This window comes from Schistocerca piceifrons, chromosome 9 (genome assembly GCF_021461385.2).
Source record: "Schistocerca piceifrons isolate TAMUIC-IGC-003096 chromosome 9, iqSchPice1.1, whole genome shotgun sequence".
NCBI classification, from domain to species: Eukaryota; Metazoa; Arthropoda; class Insecta; order Orthoptera; family Acrididae; genus Schistocerca; species Schistocerca piceifrons.
The window spans coordinates 17455262-17476528 of record NC_060146.1 but is presented as its reverse complement, the minus strand read 5'-3'; the positions used below and the strand labels follow the sequence as shown (position 1 = coordinate 17476528).

Genomic DNA, 21267 nt, shown 5'->3' with positions numbered 1-21267 from the left:
TCTATTCTCTTCCTGTCTCAGCTACTTATCACCCAAGTTTCACTTCCTTACAAGGTTACACTCCAGACAATTACATCTACATCTACATCTACATCGTCATCGATACTCTGCAAATCGTATTTAAGTGCCTTCACAATAATTCTCTATTATTGCAATCTCATAGAGTGTGCAGGGAAAATGAACACCTATAGCTTTCTATGCGGCCTCTGATTTCCCTTATTTTATTATGGTGATCATTTCTCCTGATGTATGTCGGTGTCAACAAAATATTTAAGTATGTGTAGGAGAAAGTTGGTAATTGAAATTTCGTAAGAGGATTCATCTGCAACGAAAAACGCCTTTGTTTTAATGATGTTCACCCCAAATGCTAAAATGTAGTCTTTGGTTAGCCTACCCCACAAAATTTTCTGTGTGTTCCTTCCAATTTAAGTTGTTTGTAATAGTAACTCCTAGGTATTTAGTTGCATTTACAGCTATTAGATTTGACTGATTTATTGTGTAACTGAAGTTTTAATGGATTCCTTTTAGAACTCATTTGGATGACCTCACACTTTTCATTGTTTAGGGTCAATTGCCAATTTTTGCACCACACAGATATCTTTTTTAAATTGTTTTGCAATCTGTTTTGATCTTTTGGTAACTTTACCAGTTTATAAACGACAGCGTATTTGCAAACAACCTAAGACAGCTCCTCAGATTGTCTTCTAAGTTGTTTATATAGATAAGGAACATAAGAAGGCCTATAACACTAACCTGGGGAATGCTAGAAATCACTTCTGTTTTACTCAATGACTTTCCATCAATTACCGAGCGAGGTGGCGCAGTGGTTAGACACTGGACTCGCATTCGGGAGGACGATGGTTCAATCCCGCGTCCGGCCATCCTAATTTAGGTTTTCCGTGATTTCCCTAAATCACTCCAGGCAAATGCCGGGATGGTTCCTCTAAAAGGGCATGGCCGACTTCCTTCCCCATCCTTCCCTAATTCGATGAGACCGATGACCACGCTGTCTGGTCTTCTTCCCCAAAAAAAACAACCAAACAATTTCCATCAATTACTACGAACTGTGACCTCTCTGACAGGAAATCATGAATCCAATCACATAAGGGAGACAGTATCCCATAAGCACACAGTTTCACTACAAGCTGCTTGTGTGGTACAGTGTCAAAAGCCTTCTGGAAATCTAAAAATATGGAATCAATTTGAAATCCCTTGTCAATAGCATTCAACACTTCATGTGAGTAAATAGTGAGGTCCCAGAATGTGGTTCGCAGGAGAGCTTCTGTAAAGTTTGGAAGGTAGGAGACGGGGTACTGGCAGAAGTAAAGCTGTGAGTACCGGGCGTGAGTCGTGCTTCGGTAGCTCAGTTGGTAGAGCACTTGCCCGTGAAAGGCAAAGGTCCCGAGTTCGAGTCTCGGTCGGGCACACAGTTTTAATCTGCCAGGAAGTTTCAAATAGTGAGTTGTATTTCACAAGAACGATGTTTTCTAATTCCGTGTTGACTGTGTATCAGTAGACCATTTTCTTCAAGGTAATTCATAATGTTCGAACACAATAAATGTTCCATAATCTCACAGCATGTAAATGTTAATAATATAGGCCTTTAATTTAGTGGATTACTCCTACTACCTTCCTTGAATACTGGTGTGACTTGTGCAACTTTCCAGTCTGTGGGTATGGATCTTTTGTCGAGCGAATGGTTGTATATGGCTGTTAAGTAGGGAGCTATTGTTTCAGCTTACTCTGAAAGGAACCTAAATTGTATACAGTCTGGACCGGAAGACTTGCTTTTTTTAAGTGATTTAAGTTACTTCACTACTCTGAGCGTATGTACTTCTACTTACTCTTGTTGGCAGCTGCACTTGATTCGAATTCTGGAATATTTACTTTGTCTTATTTGGTGAAAGAATTTCAGAAGGCTGTGTTTAGAAACTGTGCTTCGGCAGCTCTGTCGTTGATAGTATTTCTGTCACCATCAGGCAGAGAAGACATTAATTGTATCTTGCCAATAGCACACTTCACATACAGCCATAATCTCTTTCGATTTTCTGCCAGGTTTTGAGACAATTTTTGTTGGAGAACTATTATAAGCATCTCGCATTGAAGTCTGCGCTAAATTTCAAGCTCCTGTTAAAGATTGCCAGTCTTGGAGATTTTGCATTCGTTTAAATTTGGCATGTTTTTTACATTGTAATGACTCGTTTCGTGTACCAAGGATGATCAGCTCCATTATTTGTTAATTTATTTAGTATAAATTTCACAATTGCTACTGACACTATGTCTTCGAATTCAAGTCACATCTGGTCTACATTTACATTGTTAATTTGGAAGGAGTGGAGGTTGACTCTCAGGTAGGCATCAAGTGAATTTTTATCTGCTTTTTTGAATAGGTGTATTTTTTGTTTATTTTTGGAGGATTTGGGGTTTACAATATTCAGTTTCACTACAATAACCCTGTGTTTACTAATACCTGTATCCGTATTGATACTTGTTATTATCTCAGGATTATTTGTTACTAAGAGGTCAAGGTGTTTTCACAACCATTTACTGTTTGCATGGGCTCATGAACTAACTGCTCGAAATACTTCTCAGAGAATGCATTTAGCACAATTTCAGATGATGTTTTGTGTGTAATTCCAGATTTAAACTTGTATTTTTGACAACATATTGAGGGTAAATTAAAGTCGCCACCAACTATAACTGTATATTGGGTTGTTGTTGTTGTGGTCTTCAGTCCAGAGACTGGTTTGATGCAGCTCTCCATGCTACTCTATCCTGTGTGAGGTTCTTCACGTTCCAGTACGACTGCAACCTACATCCTTCTGAATTTGTGTAGTGTATTCATCTCTTGGTCTCCCTCTGCGGTTTTTACCCTCCACGCTGCCCTCCAATACTAAACCGGTGATCCCTTGATGCCTCATAACATGTCCTACCAACCGATCCCTTCTTCTAGTCAAGTTGTGCCACAAACTTCTCTACTCTCCAATTCTATTCAATACCTCCTCATTAGTTATGTGATCTACCCGTCTAAGCTTCACCATTCTTCTGTAGCTACACTCCATACAAATACTTTCAGAAATGACTTCCTGATACTTAAATCTATACTCAATGTTAACAAATTTCTCTTCTTCAGAAATAATTTCCTTGCCATTGCCAGTCTACATTTTATATCCTCTTTACTTCGACCATCATCAGTTATTTTGCTCCCCAAATAGCAAAACTCCTTTACTACTTTAAGTGTCTCATTTCCTAATCTAATTCTCTCAGCATCACCCGACTTAATTAGACTACATTCCATTATCCTCGTTTTGCTTTTGTTGATGTTCATCTTATATCCTCCTTTCAAGACACTGTCCATTCCATTCAACTGCTCTTCCAAGCCCTTTGCTGTCTCTGACAGAATTACAATGTCATCGGTGAACCTCAAAGTTTTTATTTCTTCTCCATGGATTTTAATTCCTAATCCGAATTTTTCTTTTGTTTCCTTTACTGCTTGCTCAATATACAGATTGAATAACATCGGGGAGAGGCTACAACCCTGTCGCACTCCTTTCCCAACCACTGCTTCCCTTTCATGTCCTTCGACTCTTATAACTGCCATCTGGTTTCTGTACAAATTGTAAATAGCCTTTCGCTCCCTGTATTTTACCCCTGCCACCTTCAGAATTTGAAAGAGAGTATTCCAGTCAACATTGTCAAAAGCTTTTTCTAAGTCTACAAATCCTAGAAACGTAGGTTTGCCTTTCCTTAATCTTTCTTCTAAGATAAGTCGTAGGGTCAGTGTTGCCTCACGTGTTCCAACATTTCTACGGAATCCAAACTGATCTTCCCCGAGGTCGGTTTCTATCAGTTTTTCCATTCGTCTGTAAAGAATTCGCGTTAGTATTTTGCAGCTGTGGCTTATTGAACTGATTGTTTGGTAATTTTCACACACGTCAACACCTGCTTTCTTTGGGATTGGAATTATTATATTCTTCTTGAAGTCTGAGGGTATTTCGCCTGTCTCATACATCTTGCTCTCTAGATGGTAGAGATTTGTTAGGCCTGGCTCTCCCAAGGCTGTCAGTAGTTCTGCTCTGTCAAACTCTTCATGCAGAATCGTATCTCCCATTTCATCTTCATCTACATCCCCTTCCATTTCTATAATATTGTCCTTAAGAACATCACCCTTGTATAGACCCTCTATATACTCCTTCCACCTTTCTGCTTTCCCTTGTTTGCTTAGAACTGGGTTTCCATCTGAGCTCTTGATATTCATGCAAGTGGTTCTCTTTTCTTCAAAGGTCTCTTTAACTTTCCTGTAGGCAGTATCTGTCTTATCCCTGGTGAGATAAGCCTCTACATCCTTACATTTGTCCTGTAGCCATCCCTGCTGTTGGGTATGTGTTTGAAATCCCACTCAAGTTTTCTTTGAATCTTTAAGCAATTGTATCATCTTAATTGGGAGATTGGTAAGAGGATCCAATTATTACTGTATTTTGGTTGCCAAGAATGAGCTGTGCCCATATTAACTCAGAGGAACTATCTACTTCAATTTCTCGACAAGCTGAACTACTTGTAACAGCAACAAGCATGCTACCGCCAACTGTGTTTAGCCTATCCTTTTGGAACACCATTAGGTTCTTCGCAAAATTTCTGGCTGAACTTATCTTTGGCTTTAGCCAGCTTTCAGTTCCTATAACGATTTGTGCATCAGTGCTTTATATTAGTGTGTGGAGCTTTGGTACTTTCCCAACACTGCTACAACAATTTGCAACTATTATGTCGATGGTTCGTGTACCTACGTGCTTCCTGTGTTTGGCCTGTATCCTATGTGACTGAAGCCCTTCTCGTGTTTTCCCGAGACACTCTAACCTAAGAAACCGTCCAGTCCATGCCACACAGCCCCTGCTACCCATGTAGCCACTGCCTGTGTGTGTGGTGGACTACTGACCTATTCAGCAGAACCCAAAATCCAACCAACCTATGGTGCAAATTGGGGAATCTGCAGCCCACATGATCACAGAACTGTCTGAGTCTTTGAATCAGACCCTCCACTTGGCTCTGTACCAGAGGTCCTCAATAGGTCCTGTCGGCTATGTTGCAAATGGTGAGCTCTGTTTTCATCTCCCGAGCAAGACAGGCAGCCTTTACCACTTCTATTAGCTGCTTGAAACCAGAGAGAATCTCTTCTGATCCAGAGCAACACACATCATTGGTAACAATGTGAGCCACCACCTGGAGTTGGCTGCACCCTGTGCTCTTCATGGCATCCAGAAGGAGCCCTTTGGAAAAGACCTCCTCACACTTAAACTTATATTAGTTGTTAAAAAATTCCTCCTTTTCAGAAATTCCTTTTTTTGCTATAGCCAGTGTACATTTTATATTCTCTCTGCTTTGGCTATCATTAGTAATCTTGCCTTCCAAATATAAAAACTTATTTACTGCTTCAGCTGTCTCTGTTTTCCTCGGTTTTAAGCCACTTGGTAGCATTCTGTTCCAGCCGCCAGCATCACATCATCAAGCCCTCTCTTTTGGGGCCTTCCAATGCCCCTCTTGTTGTCTCATCGTCTCCAGTGAACAATTCTAGGAGTCCACAAGCTGTAATCTTGTAGAGCTACATGCCCAACTCATTGCTACTTCAATTTTCCATTTCTCTCTGGGATGTCTGTTACTTTTGTTGTCCTTCTAACGCCCTCTGATTGAAATCTTTCCACGAGGCAGACTCCTACCATCTGTCACTCTATAGCTCGTAGGTGCACTTTGGCTTATGAGCTCTTGCCTTAGTAAGAGTCAGTTTCCAGGCCGTAAGTTGGGACTGGTAGTATGCACACAAGCCCAACCCCTTCATCCACGTCATGGAAGAAGGGCATTGGCATGAAGTAGTGGGTTGCCTGTAGGGGTGAAGTACGGTTGGGACTATGTGTGCCCTGAGACTACTACAGTAGCTGTGAAGGACCTGCAGGAGCCCCGAAAAGAGATTGCCAATGGGGCTCTGGTGAAACTACTGTAGACCCTGCGAGCCACTAGTGGATAATCCATTTGCTTTCAACAATCGAACGAGCCTTGAATCAAAACCAGTGCTAAAAGTGACAAAGCCACTGAGCAGATCTGCCAGGTGTGATGGCAGAAAGACAGATTTGTCCGAAGAAATATATAAGAATCAGGATTATTATTGGTGTCTCCTCGGAAAGAGATGCAAGAATCCAGATTACACAGATAGTGACAGAAAGCAGGGTGGCTTTTCTTCTAGAAATCCTGGAATTCTCAGGGAATTACATGTTATCTGGAAAAATGAGGGAAAGCTCAGGGAATTTCAGGAATTTCATAAAATCTCAGGGAATTCTGTGTTTTTAACTTAACACTGAAATTTAATTTTAATATAGTTTTATAAGTCACAAATTTTAAAATAGTTAATGCCTCAGAGTACGTTAATTAGACGAATATTACACTCCTGGAAATTGAAATAAGAACACCGTGAATTCATTGTCCCAGGAAGGGGAAACTTTATTGACACATTCCTGGGGTCAGATACATCACATGATCACACTGACAGAACCACAGGCATATAGACACAGGCAACAGAGCATGCACAATGTCGGCACTAGAACAGTGTATATCCACCTTTCGCAGCAATGCAGGCTGCTATTCTCCCATGGAGACGATCGTAGAGATGCTGGATGTAGTCCTGTGGAACGGCTTGCCATGCCATTTCCACCTGGCGCCTCAGTTGGACCAGCGTTCGTGCTGGACGTGCAGACCGTGTGAGACGATGCTTCATCCAGTCCCAAACATGCTCAATGGGGGACAGATCCGGAGATCTTGCTGGCCAGGGTAGTTGACTTACACCTTCTAGAGCACGTTGGATGGCACGGGATACATGCGGACGTGCATTGTCCTGTTGGAACAGCAAGTTCCCTTGCCGGTCTAGGAATGGTAGAACGATGGGTTCGATGACGGTTTGGATGTACCGTGCACTATTCAGTGTCCCCTCGACGATCACCAGTGGTGTACGGCCAGTGTAGGAGATCGCTCCCCACACCATGATGCCGGGTGTTGGCCCTGTGTGCCTCGGTCGTATGTAGTCCTGATTGTGGCGCTCACCTGCACGGCGCCAAACACGCATACGACCATCATTGGCACCAAGGCAGAAGCGACTCTCATCGCTGAAGACGACACGTCTCCATTCGTCCCTCCATTCACGCCTGTCGCGACACCACTGGAGGCGGGCTGCACGATGTTGGGGCGTGAGCGGAAGACGGCCTAACGGTGTGCGGGACCGTAGCCCAGCTTCATGGAGACGGTTGCGAATGGTCCTCGCCGATACCCCAGGAGCAACAGTGTCCCTAATTTGCTGGGAAGTGGCGGTGCGGTCCCCTACGGCACTGCGTAGGATCCTACGGTCTTGGCGTGCATCCGTGCGTCGCTGCGGTCCGGTCCCAGGTCGACGGGCACGTACACCTTCCGCCGACCGCTGGCGACAACATCGATGTACTGTGGAGACCTCACGCCCCACGTGTTGAGCAATTCGGCGGTACGTCCACTCGGCCTCCCGCATGCCCACTATACGCCCTCGCTCAAAGTCCGTCAACTGCACATACGGTTCACGTCCACGCTGTCGCGGCATGCTACCAGTGTTAAAGACTGCAATGGAGCTCCGTATGCCACGGCAACTGGCTGACACTGACAGCGGCGGTGCACAAATGCTGCGCAGCTAGCGCCATTCGACGGCCAACACCGCGGTTCCTGGTGTGTCTGCTGTGCCGTGCGTGTGATCATTGCTTGTACAGCCCTCTCGCAGTGTCCGGAGCAAGTATGGTGGGTCTGACACACCGGTGTCAATGTGTTCTTTTTTCCATTTCCAGGAGTGTATTTCAGATAAATTATTGATATTCGAAACTTTGGTGAAACTATCAATTATAGCTGTATACAGGTTGGGAGGGAAGTAACTATGTATCATTAAATGCCTGTTTGGTTTTTAATTTTGATAAAGTAATATTGGAAGTAGCACAGACATACAGAACATTAAATAGAATAGTTGTTCTTTATGCCGCGTAGCACCAACGGTGGCTGCGAGAGGTGGTTCACTCAATAGCTACAAATATGGCCGATCACCTTAGAATTAGAGAATGATTACAGAATGCTTCATGCTATGTGGTGTGGAATTTGATTGTTCTTGTGCAGAGATCTTAGCATATGGTGAAGGGAAGGAATGCCACAATTTGTGTGGACACAATAAAGAATTATCACATGAAGCAAGACACAAAGCAAATGGCCATAGTTTGGTAAAGGATGCAGCAAAAACAGGTCATCTGTCCATTCCTCAGTGTCCTGAGAATGTGAGGATTGTTAAAAACATGTTCAGTCATAACCCAGGGAAATTGACATGCCAGGTAGCTTGTGTGTGTCAGGTGTTGAATAAAAAATTAAACTTTTGACTATGGAAACCCCCTTATGTGCAGCAGCTGACACCAGAAGACTGCGACTGCAGACTGTAGTATGGGGAATTCATGTTGGATTGGTACGAAGGTTGGCCTCAGTTGTTCCACAACATCCTCATTCCATGTACAAGATTTCATCAGTTGGCACAGTTGCGATTACTGGGTGGCACAGGATCCTAGAGGTATGCATTCTCATCCAAAAGTGAACCATGTGGTGTGGAATAATGGCTACAAATTGGGCCATATCTCCTGCATGACAGTACAAACAGGGAACGCTACCTTCAAATTCTTCAGGACTGCCTTTGGCCCATGGTATCTGGATGGGAAAATACTGACAACATTATCTTCATGCAAGATGGCACACTGCCTCACTTTGCAAATGTCGTGTTGAACTGGTTGAATAAGAAGTTTCCAGGATGTTGGCTGGGGAGACATGGGCCTCATGAATGTCTTGCAAGAAGTCCAGACCGGACACCTGACTTTTTTTTTTTTTATGGGGCTGGGCAAAAGAGGTGGTGTATTGGACAAAACCTCACACATATGATGAATTAGAAGCACAGATTCAGGAAGTTATTACCAACATCCCTCACAGTTTCCTCCAGAAAGCTGTGAATTCCATTCCAGGTCTTTTGAGAGATTTAACAATGCCACAGGTGCCTACATCAAAATTTAATGGACTTTTAACCTATGCAGTCATATTCCCATATAATGGTGTACATACTGTATTAATTTCAAATAAATTAAATACATAATTGCTTTGTGCCCCCCACCCCACTATCTGTATATCGGCTGGCTGAGAGGAGGAAAGGAAAGTCGTTGTTGTGGTGTGCCCCCCCCCCCCCCCCCCACCCACACCGCTCCCACCCACCCCCTGTTAATTTATCAGGAGCTTCTTATGAAACCGTCTTCCATCTTTCTCCCCATACCTGGAAACCTCAAGGATTTTTTTTCCAGGTTTGGTAAGCCATCCTGTAAAGGAATGTACTGATAATGGGTCTAAGTAAAGTAAGAAAGAAAGGGAATAGTAGTAAGGTGTTGGAGAAAGGATGTAAGATGAGGTGGTCAGAGACAAAGAAGAAATGGTCTCACAAGAACTGGCAAGTAAAGTACTTACTGTGGAGAATGCAACTAATAGAATAATTAAACTTAAGGTAACAATGGAAGGAAATATTCTTGATGTAGTCCAGATTTGTGATCCCCAAATAAGATGTGAAACAGATGAGAAGGAAGAGTTTATCACTGAACTGCTCTAACATCTAACAAGACTGGAAATGATAGAAGAGGATATGAAACAGTAATAGGAAGCCACAGAGAAAAATCACAGAAATCTGGAAGGTGTGGTATTATTAGACATATGTATGTGAAATAAAGGATAGAATGCTGTAAGAAAAGAGATAGTCAAATGTTTACCAGATACTGCTGGAATTTGGAAGAGAAATCCCATAATAGACTATATCATAATAGCTGAAGAAATTGGAAGATGCCTGACAGAAGTGAAAGTGATAACCATCATTAATCTTGACAGTGACCACAGGCTATAGGTAGAGATACAGAAGAAAGAAGAAATTTGGAAAAGGTGTGTATGGGGGAGGGGGGGTTGGTGAAAATAAAGTGCTGGAAACTGAGACAAATACAGGGAAAAGATTAAGACAGATTCCTAAAGATGAGAGGAAGGCTGTAGAGCAAGAATGGAGGATTTGTAGAACAGAAAAAACAGTCTTCGTTGCACAAGACAGGTTTATTTAATCTTCACATGTGATGCATTTTGCCTGTTCTAGGCGTCGTCAGACAATCTGGGGAAATTAAAAACTTGTATCAACATAAATTGCTATTAAGGCAATAATAAATGAATAAATTAAAAATAACAAGAGGAAGACATACACTGGTCTATGGAGCACAGGGTCACATGTGTGTTTCAGGGAGTGGTGAGGGTATAAACTTCAGCTCATAAAATAATGCACCATAGCTGAGCTTACTGATAAATATTCTTGCTAATCATAACTGAGGTGTCAAACGTAATTGAGAGTTCCATAGAAGTGGAAGGTAACAGCCAGATAGACACTGTCAATGCTTCATTACACATAAATGTATGATTTAATGAAGGGTTGACAGTGGCTACCTGGCTGTTACCTCCCAGTTCTGTGGGACTTAATTATATTATAGTTAGCATGAATATTTAATGGTAAGCTCAGTTATGGTGCATTATGTTGTGAGCTGAAATTTATACTCCTCACCATCTCCTGAAACACAAATGTGGCCCTGGGCTCCAGAGTCCTATCGGTGTATATCTTCATCTTGTTATTTTTAATTTACTCATTTAATATTGCCTTAATAGCAGTTTATGCTTATGTCAGTTTCTAATTTCTACAGATTGTCTGATGATGCCTATAACAGGGGAAATGCATCACACATGAAGATTAAATAAACCTATGTTTTGCAACCACAGCTGTTTTATTTCTGTTCTAAAGATCTATAATGGTTGGTGCGCAAGTGCCACTGTGGTAGTCATGGAGTGAAGTGATCTTAAAAGAATGGAGGTGCTTCCAACAGGCCTTAGTCAAGGCTGCAGAAGAAAGATGTGAAAGGACATCAATAAAAGTCAGACACAAAGAAACCCCATGGTGAAATGAGAGAATTGCAGAAGCTGTCAATAAGAATAACAATGCATGGAGAGAAGGGTTGCAAAAGAGAAAAGAGCATAACATAACAGAAACAAATGGAAATGGCTAAGCAGAGCAGCAAGGAATATGATAAAAATGGGCAAAAATGATGTCTTTGGAAAATTTCATGAAACAAGTAGAAGAGAATTTTAGGGATGAAAAGAGGATATTATACCACATATTAGGCAACAGAAGGTAGCAGAAGAAAATACTTCAAAAGCCATCAACAAAGAAGGAAAACCCATGTGGGAGGAAGCAGAAATATGGAAAGCAAGGAAAGAATACTTCCAAAAACTTTTTGAAGGACAGCATGAAACAAATATGGGTGATGAAAGAAGTGACACCATCACAGAGGAAACAGAAAGAGAATATTTGCAGATGTTGGCTGTAGAAAAAGCTGTATGAAGTGAAAAACGGCAAAGCTCCCTCAGTATATGACATCGCAGTGGAAATGATCAGAGCTATAGGACCTATTGGAATTCATTGGCTGTGTAGAATAATGAGGATAGTATGGATGTGCAGAAAGATTCCTGATGATTGGATACAGTCAATTATTGACCTGTCTTCAGGAAGAGTAACAAGGCTCTCTGTGAGAATTACAAAGGAACAGCACTGCTGTGCGACTGCATGAAGATTGATGAAAAGATAATTTTACTGAAAATCAGGAATAAGATAGAATCACAATTAAGAGACCAGCAACAAAGATTTTTACCCGGAAGGTCAACTATAGGTGCTTTATTTTCAGCCAGACAGGCTGTAGAAAAGAAATGGGGATTTGGGGAAGACACCACAGATATAGATATAAAAGAGGCTTCTGAACTCCACCATTTCTGGTCCCAAGCCCGGGGCCTCATCTCGCAAGTGATGAGGAAGGAGGAGGGGGAGAAGTAACACCTCACAAAAAAAACCTGGGTCCATCTGGCTCCACATGGTAGCAACCTGTGATGTGCCCTGCCTAAGGTTACAGGTGAAGCCCCTAAATCCAGACACATCTGTGTGGTAGCCACCTGTACTCTGGTCAGGGTCTGTTGGCTCTGTGAGCTCGGCTGTGATTGAATCTTCTGGAACTGAAAACTTCAGTTGAAATTATGTGAGATCCTTCATGATTTCACCACCAAAACCTCAACACAAACCAATAATCATGAGAGAATAATGGGAAAGAATCCACTACCCTGGGCCCCAGTCAGTAAGACTGGGTAATAGACCTGATCATCGGATTCTAGGGGATCAGGCATGTCATGAAGAGAAGAATCGTGGGTTCTCAAAAACCCTCAAGACAAAGAGAATATTTTACATGGGAACACTCAACACAAACACACTACTGAAGCCAGGTAAATTGAAACAATTAACAAACACCATGGATAAATTCAACATCAGAATTATGGCAATACAGAAAACACGATTCGCAGATGAGAACCACTTTTATTTGGAAAATTACAGAATATACAAGGGGAAACCAGACATAACCATTCCTGGAAGTAATCTCAAACTCTTCGGAACAGGATTTGTAGTACATAAATCGATACTGGACTCTGTAATAGATTTCAGCTCAAAATCAGAAAAAATTTCAACACTCACTATACTATCTGTAAACAAAGCCTGTACACCAATTAGTGCCCATGCCGCCACAAATAATTACAAGAAGAAGAACCCAGAGATAAAAGAGGAATTCTGGGAAGATCTGGAAGAAACTACCAGCAGAATCCCCAAGAATCACATAAAAATGTTACTAGAGGATTTCAATGCCTAGTTAGATAAGGAAAGAAAATTTCGAGACATGACAGGGAGTCACACGGCCCGCAAGAGAACAAACAAAAATGGAGAGAAGTTGATAAATGTCTGCAGGAATTTTGAACTGAAAATCATGTCAGCACAATTCCAGAAACCACACAGAAAATTAGTAACTTGGAAATCCCCTAAAAATGCTCTAGGAGAATTTCAGATAGACCACCTAGCAATATCCATGAAAAATGCTAGAGAAATAATGAACATAAGAACTAGGAAAGGAGTTTTTGAGTTTGATCTTCTCCAAATCAAAGCAAAATTTATACCCAACAGACAAATCAAGAGAACAAAAGACATTTCAGAACAGATGCAGAGTACCTGCAACTAAAATAATAGAAGGAATTACGAAAATCAACAGCAACAACTGGACAGAATTGTCAGAAAAAATGAGAGAACTGATAAAATTGGGGCTACCACCGAGAAAAAGGAAACATCAATGGTAGAACATGACATGCGACAGAGCCATAGAAGACAGAATACAAGCCTGGAAAAAATTTAACAGCCATAGAACACAAGAAAAATGGGAAGAATTCAACAGGATACAGAAAAACCCTCCAAAAATAATCCACACACAAAAAAAAAGGCTACGAAAACAGCAGGTTGAAGGAGATAAAAGAGGACTTCACCAGAAACAACACACGGAATTTTTACAAAATATTCAGAGAAAATATGACAGGATATTGACCTCCAAGCTCATTCTTCAAAAGACAAGATGGAACATTGGAGACAAATCCGAAGAAAAACTGTGAAATATTAGCTCGATACTTTGACACATTACTCATCTGCGATGAACCAAAACAGAGATTACTGTTTACAAAACCAGAACCTAACCAGGACTCTGAACCTCCAACACATGAAGAAATAGTGAAATAATAAAATCATTAAAAAATAACAAAGCACCAGGAGAAGATGGACTGATTGCAGAAATATGGAAATTAGATCACGAAAACATTACACCCAAAATACACAGAATAATCAGAAACATCTGGGAAACAGAAAAGGTGCCAGAAGAATGGAAGTCAGCCCTAATGCATCCCCTCCACAAGAAAGGAGACAAAACAGTTTTCCTCGTAGTTTCTTCCAGACCCTAATAACTATAGAGGAATTTATTTACTGCCTGTAACATACAAAATTCTGTCCAAAGCTCTGTTAAATCACCTACAACCTCAGATAGATACACATATCAGAGAGTACCAGTAAGGGCGAAGGAAGGGAAGATCGTGCAGTGAACAGATCTGGTGTTTGAGAACAGTATTAACAATGAGAAAGTACAGAAACACCACAATAACATTTGTTGTTTTCACGAAGACCTATGATTTCATAGACAGAGAAACACTTTTCAGTACCCTGGAGGAAATGAAGGTAGAAAAGAAGACCAGAAATTTACTCCAGGAAACATTAACAAATTCTAAATCCAAACTGAAGTTCATGGGAGAGATCTCGGAACCGTTCGAAATCAAGACAGGAGTGAGACAGGGAGATGGTCTGTCATGCACTTTATTTAATGCAGTTTTAGAGAAAATAATCAGGACATGGGACAAAGGAGTCAATGGGGTAAAGATGGAGAGGCACAAAAATAGAACCATCAAAATAAAAGTCTGGCCTTTGTCGATAATATATCCATCGTAACAAATAACAGAAAAGAAGCCCTAGAGATACTAAATGAAATTGCAGCCAGAACAGAACTACAAACTTCGTATGAGAAAACCCAGTACATGGACACAAAATCCACAGACAGAAACCCACTGGTAACAAAGTATGGAAAGATAGCATAAATAGAAAGTTTCAAATACCTGGGAGAGATTATATAGAAAACTAAACTCTACAGCCAATGAAGAAAAAGTTAGAAAGCTTACAGACTTACATGGAACCAATACAACAAAAGAAATATTTCTGTTAATGCCAAATTAAAACATTACAACACAGTAGTCTTACCAGGAGCCTTGTATGCCTCAGAAACAACAGTAATCAGGGGAAGAACGAAAATCAAGGAAATGGAAAAGCAAGAGAGGATAATTCTGAGAAAGATCTGTGGGCCAGTTCAGAGACCGGGGACCTGGATAAAAAGACCGACAAAAGACCTGTACTAACAGGCAGAGACAATCACAGATAACATCAGAAAAAGAAGGGCTAAATTCTATGGGCACATTTATAGGATGAACGAAAATAGGCTGATCAAGAAGATTTTTAACATAGTGATGAGTAATACGATGAAAACTAACTGGACAAAGGAAACCATGGAAGACCTCAAGAAACTAAATATGTCCACAGAAGAAATAACAAACAGAGAAAATTACAGAGAAAAAAATCAGGAAACAGAAATTCGAGGAAACACCAAAAGAGAAGAAACCAGGTAAGAAGTGGACAGAAGAGAGGAAGAAAAAACACAGTGAATATATGAGAGGTTTGTGGCAACAAAAAAGAGAGAGACAAAAAATGTGCCATGAAAACTGATCGGTGTTTCAATGCTCTCCTAAATGGGGAATTAACGATAGATTAGTGATATGCTCTGATTATTTTCAAGGGAAGTCCCAAATTATGTATTTGCAATCGTTTTAACTTTGTTCATTATGTTTTTAGATTTTCTGCCTTCCTGCTCTATATGATGTACAAAATTACGATGTCCATCCAAGAATATCCCTAGCCATTTCATTACTAGGCTTCTTCTGACTGTTACTACGTTTAGTTCAGTGGCATCACCTGGGGGTGTGCGGGTCATGTGTCGACATCTGAATAAAATTGGGAAATTATAGAATTATTCTTAATCAGTATAAAGTGTGTTATGTCTGTGATTTTGCTTAGTAATTCTTCAACTGAACTATCTACCACCAGCCTAGCACTATGCAGTATGCAACGTGCTAAACATGAGCCAAAGCACGGCTTCGCTTGGCATGGCTTTTCCACTGAATCGCTCAGTGTGCAAGCTTCAGCTCTGTCCACAGGTTGACCAGAGTGCAGCCGAGATGTTTTTTCTTTTGTCAACGACTGGGCACATTGCTGGCTGGCTGACTGCTGTTATGTTGCTTACATCTTGTATTTCTTGGGTATGTGAAGATTGTGGTAGTTTTGAAATGGGTGGTGAAAGCATTGTGCAAAAACTGTTACACAGTTCTTTTTCATTATCTTACACAGAGAAGAAATAAGTTATTGACAATGGCATACCATTCTCTACTATAACAGTATCAACGTAAAGGCAAAATGCGGTTCTACGGGAAAGGGATTTGAGAGGCATTTTCGTAAGGAGTTGTACAAGTTATAAGACTGACTCTGTAGCTATGATGTGATGAACAGAGTTTATTGTTGGACCTGTTTGTTATTTGCTACAAGGAAAACTGTTTGGAATAAGCAGTGGTGTTGTGATTTAAATTGTCTTAATACTGCAGTGAAGAAACATGGCAAGTCTGAAATTCACCTTTCTACTTTTTTAATATACAAAAGATTTATTACACAACCTGTTAGAATTGACATTCTTTTGTGTTCTCAACGAAGGGTAGAAATAAAATAGCACACTGAGAAAGTGAGAAAGAACAGGAAAATATTGAACAGATTAATTAATGCAGTTTGTTATTTAGCAAAACTGGAACTGCCCTTTTGGAACAACAAGGAAAATTCAGAATGTGTGAACAGAGGAAATTACATGGAATTTCTTCTTGCAGATGCTGAGTTTGATCCTCCACTGAAAGAACATTTAGTAACTTCTGTAGTTTTCGATGGCACATTGGGAAGCATTCAAAATGATTTAATAAATATGGTAGCTGATGTTTTTGGAAATGAAATATGTAATGAAATTAAGAATATGGATTTTGTTTCTGTTATGCTTGATGAAATATAAGATACAAGTAACAATACTGTACGTAACGTGAGGCAATACTGACCCTACGACTTATCTTAGAAGCTAGATTAAGGAAGGGCAAACCTACATTTATAGCATTTGTAGACTTAGAGAAAGCTTTTGACAATGTTGACTGGAATACTCTCTTTCAAATTCTGGAGGTGGCAGGAGTAAAATACAGGGAGCGAAAGGCTATTTACAATTTGTACAGAAAACAGATGGCAGTTATAAGGGTCGAGGGGTATGAAAAGGAAGCAGTGGTTGGGAACGGAGCGAGACAGGGTTGTAGTCTCTCCCCGATGTTATTCAATCTGTATATTGAGGAAAGCAGTGAAGGAAACAAAAGAAAAATTCGGAGTAGGTATTAAAATCCATGTAGAAGAAATAAAAGCTTTGAGGTTTGCCGATGACATTGTAATTCTGTCAGAGACATCAAAGGACTTGGAAGAGCAGAACATCAACAAAAGCAAAATGAGGATAATGGAATGTAGTCGAATAAAGTCGGGTGATGCTGAGGGAATTAGATTAGGAAATGACACACTTAAAGTAGTAAAGGAGTTTTGCTATTTGGGGAGCAAAATAACTGATGATGGTCGAAGTAGAGAGGATATAAAATGTAGACTGGCAATGGCAAGGAAAGTGTTTCTGAAGAAGAGAAATTTGTTAACATTGAGTATAGATTTAAGTGTCAGGAAGTCATTTTTGAAAGTATTTGTATGGAGTGTAGCGATGTATGGAAGTGAAACATGGACGATAAGTAGTTTGGACAAGAAGAGAATAGAAGCTTTTGAAATGTGGTGCTACAGAAGAATGCTGAAGATTAAATGGGTAGATCACATAACTAATGAGGAAGTATTGAATAGGATTGGGGAGAAGAGAAGTTTGTGGCACAACTTGACTAGAAGAACGGATCGGTTGGTAGGACATGTCCTGAGGCATCAAGGGATCACCAATTTAGTATTGGAGGGCAGCGTGGAGGGTAAAAATCGTAGAGGGAGACCAAGAGATGAATACACTAAGCAGATTCAGAAGGATGTAGGTTGTGGTAGGTACTGGGAGATGAAGAAGCTTGCACGGGATAGAGTAGCATGGAGAGTTGCATCAAACCAGTCTCAGGACTGAAGACCACAACAACAACATGAGGTGCTTGTGGCAATTTGACACTTATTGCCATCCTTCAAGTCAATGGAACACTGCAATACATTGGTCTTCTATAATTCTTCTGGAATCACTGCATATGATGAACATCATATCATATTGAAATACTTCCAGTCCACTTATGTTACTGCTCTCATGCACCTTCAGTAGTATGGGCTCTAATGCTACATCCCAAAACTATGGAACACCCACTGAACCCTGCAGGCAGTCTTTTGATACTGTGTATGTAATTTACTTTCTTGGGCATATTATAGATGCATGACTCTCACGGCAGTAGCCATCCAGGCGGTTGTTATAGCTCCACTAGACACCCCCAACACCCTAACGTTAACAAAGAAATATGGCCACCACAGGTTATCCAAAGTGGCATTAATATTGGTCGTCATCGCTAGAGTGTACGTAGAATGAATGTTTGTTGTTAGCAAGTTTGCCTTATTAATTTTGTCTTGCTTCATCTAAAACTGTACCGGTTGGGGGCTCATCCCATGTAGTTGTCTACGATATTGCAATCTCTTGCATAATAGTTTTTCAAACATCTTACCAAGTACTGTCAGAAGACAAATTGTCTGTAGAATTTGAGTATCATTAGATTGTTGTCTTGGCGTTTACCAATAATCACAACTTCAGAATCCTTCCATGGTGCATGGACCCCTCCTTGAAAGACATGCATTGTATGGCTCAAACTAGTAAATATCTTATAGGTCACGTAAGGCTTGTATTACTTCAGCAGGGATGTGATCTGGTCGAGATTTTTTTCTTTTCCAATCTACAAATTATTTGTCTAATTTCTTCTTGTGTGAAGCGGTATGCAGGCTTACTGTTTTTATAGTCTTTGCACAACATTGTTTGTAACCTACACTGACCTTCTATCTGATCGTCATCACCAGAAAGCACAGGGCAACTGACTGTGCCCAGCTTAGTTACCTTCCCATGATTTCTTTTGAGTGTGGACAAGACTGTTCGTGATTGTATTTCCTTGGAGACTGTTGTGTATGCTGTTCCCTCAGATAGGTTCCTAAGTTAGTCATAGCTTCGTAGTATTCCTTGTTTTTATCCTGTATTTTCAGAGCACTTCTTGATTGCCCATATCTCCACAGGGTCAAAAGCTTTTTGGTAATCTATAAAGACCAGATGAATCCTGATGTTATACTCATTTCCTCAAGGAGAAGACAAATAGTGTGGATGTCACCCTTAGTCTAAAAAAGTATCCAAAATTGCACTTGCTCAACAGATTGATAGAAATCCAGTTCTCTTGCAAGGGGTTGTTAACAATTTTATTCAGGAGTTGTTAAAGCTGTGATAAAAAATGAACTGGGCAGTGGTTCTTCAAGTTTTCCTTATCACACTTTTTGAAGAGTAGTACCTCTTCAGCATTTTTACATCTCACTGGTATTTTTCCTGATTTGAAGTGCTTGTTTTTAGTATCCTCACAGCTTCCAGCAGGTTACGTCCCATAGTTTCAGCATTTTAGTCGTCATCATAGCCTCCCCTGGGGCTTTATTGATTCGTAGTTGTTCACATGCATTTTCAGCTTCAGCATTGGTTACTTCCAGGTCTCTCTCCCTCTCTCTCTCTCTCTCTCTCTCTCTCTCTCTCTCTCTCTGAGTGTGTGTGTGTGTGTGTGTGTGTGTGTGTGTGTGTGTGTGTGTGTGTGTGTGTGTGTGTTGGGGCTTACGGGCGCTCAACTTCAAGATCATCAGTGCCTTGACACACATTAAAAGAAACGAATGTGGAAAAATTTAGTAAAATGGAAGCATACACACAAAGAAAGCGGGAAAAGATGGAAAATGCTGTATAAGGAAATAAAATGCAAGGAAAACGGGAAAGGAGCATCAAGGATGACACAGGAAATTGTCACTGGCTGGCCACTTCTGTAAAATATGGACGAGCCAGTCACCCTGTGAACAAATTAATACCCTCTCCCTAAAATATTGGTAAAAACATTGGACAGGTCACAGAAGTCTAAAACTTTAATCACATTTGTTTGAGTATTTCCTAAAAGAGATGGCAGATCCACGTGCAAGTCAGCCACGGACTGCTGGACAGAAAATAAAACGCAATCCAATAAAACGTGGCGCACAGTGACCTGGACACCACAAGTACCACACATTGGAGGGTCCTCTCGCCGGAGCGTGAAGCATGCGCCATAGGACTGTGGCCTATCTGAAGCCGAGTGAGGAGAACCTCGCCCCGTCTACGGGGCTGGGAGGAAGTACACCACAGACACGTTGTGGGCTTGACTAAACTGAGCTTATTGTCAGTTATTTCCAGTGACTCATCCTCCCACCGACGCATGACTCGTGAGCTCAACAGCGAGGTGAGTGCGTGCAGGGGGATAGCACACTGAGATACTTGCTGATCGAGACACGCCTCCTTGGCTGCGAGATCTGCCCTTCCGTTCCCAGCAGTGCCGACGTGCCCTGAAACCCAGCAGAAAACCATCACCTTCCCCAGTTGTTGTAGTTGGAGAAGGGCATCCTGGATGGTCTGGACTATTTTATCTGCTGGATACAAACATTGCAATGAGTGGAGGGCACTTAGTGAATCGGAACAGACAAGAAATTTAGGACAGAAAGAGCGTCTCATCTGCTCCAGTGCCCATAAGATCACAGACAATTCTGGATCAGAGGCAGTAAATGCTTGAGGCAGTCAGACCTTGAGGACACGATCCGGAAAAACAACAGAGCAACCAACAGAATCCCCCTGTTTCGACCCATCTGTAAAAACAGCTACATAGTTGTGGTGCTCAGAAAGAATGACAGAAAATGTTGCATTTAAAATGGAAGCACCGCACGAAATCTAAAATCGCTCTGGGCCTCTCCAGTAACAAGGGTGGCAGGCAGTTACAACCCTGGATTTGGGTTGTATACTTCAGGGCTACTTACTTTTCCTTGTGTGGTCTGTCAGTTGTCACAGTATATAGCTCTCGGTAGAAAGCTCTGACAATTTCAGTAGCATTCTGTCTATTGACTGATTTAATTGGACGACTTTTATTTCACTTTTATTGGTGTTCATCAATAACCTCCTTTCAGGACACTGTCCACCCTTTTAGCTACTCTTCCGTGGCCTTTGCTGTATCTGATGGAATTACAATGTCATCAGTAAACATTTTTTTTTTTAATTTCTTGAAATTTAATTCTCTTTCCAAATTTCTGTTTGGTTTCCTTTACTGGTTGTTCAATGAATAACTTTTTTTCCTCCCTTTTCAAGTACTGCTTCCCTTGCATGTCCTTAGGCTCTTACAACTGCAGTCTGGTTTCTGTGCGAGTTGCAAATAATCTTTCACTCCCTGTATTTAATACCTGCTGCCTTCCTCATTTGAAAGAATGTATTCCAGTCAACACTGTCAAAAGGTTTCTCTAAATCTAGAAATGAAGGTTTGCCTTTCTTTAACTGATCCTCTAGGATAAGT

At 41.0% G+C, this 21267-nt stretch overlaps 1 protein-coding gene and 1 non-coding gene across 11 annotated transcripts in view; both read left to right on the top strand.

Moving 5' to 3' along the window:
* LOC124717156 (zinc finger protein 501-like) overlaps positions 1-21267 on the top strand; it is a 337802-nt gene that overhangs the window by 21837 nt on the left and 294698 nt on the right. The gene's annotated exons all lie outside the window — the stretch shown is intronic.
* Trnas-uga lies at positions 1352-1426 on the top strand. The gene has a single exon. It is a non-coding gene; the product is annotated as a tRNA-Ser (tRNA).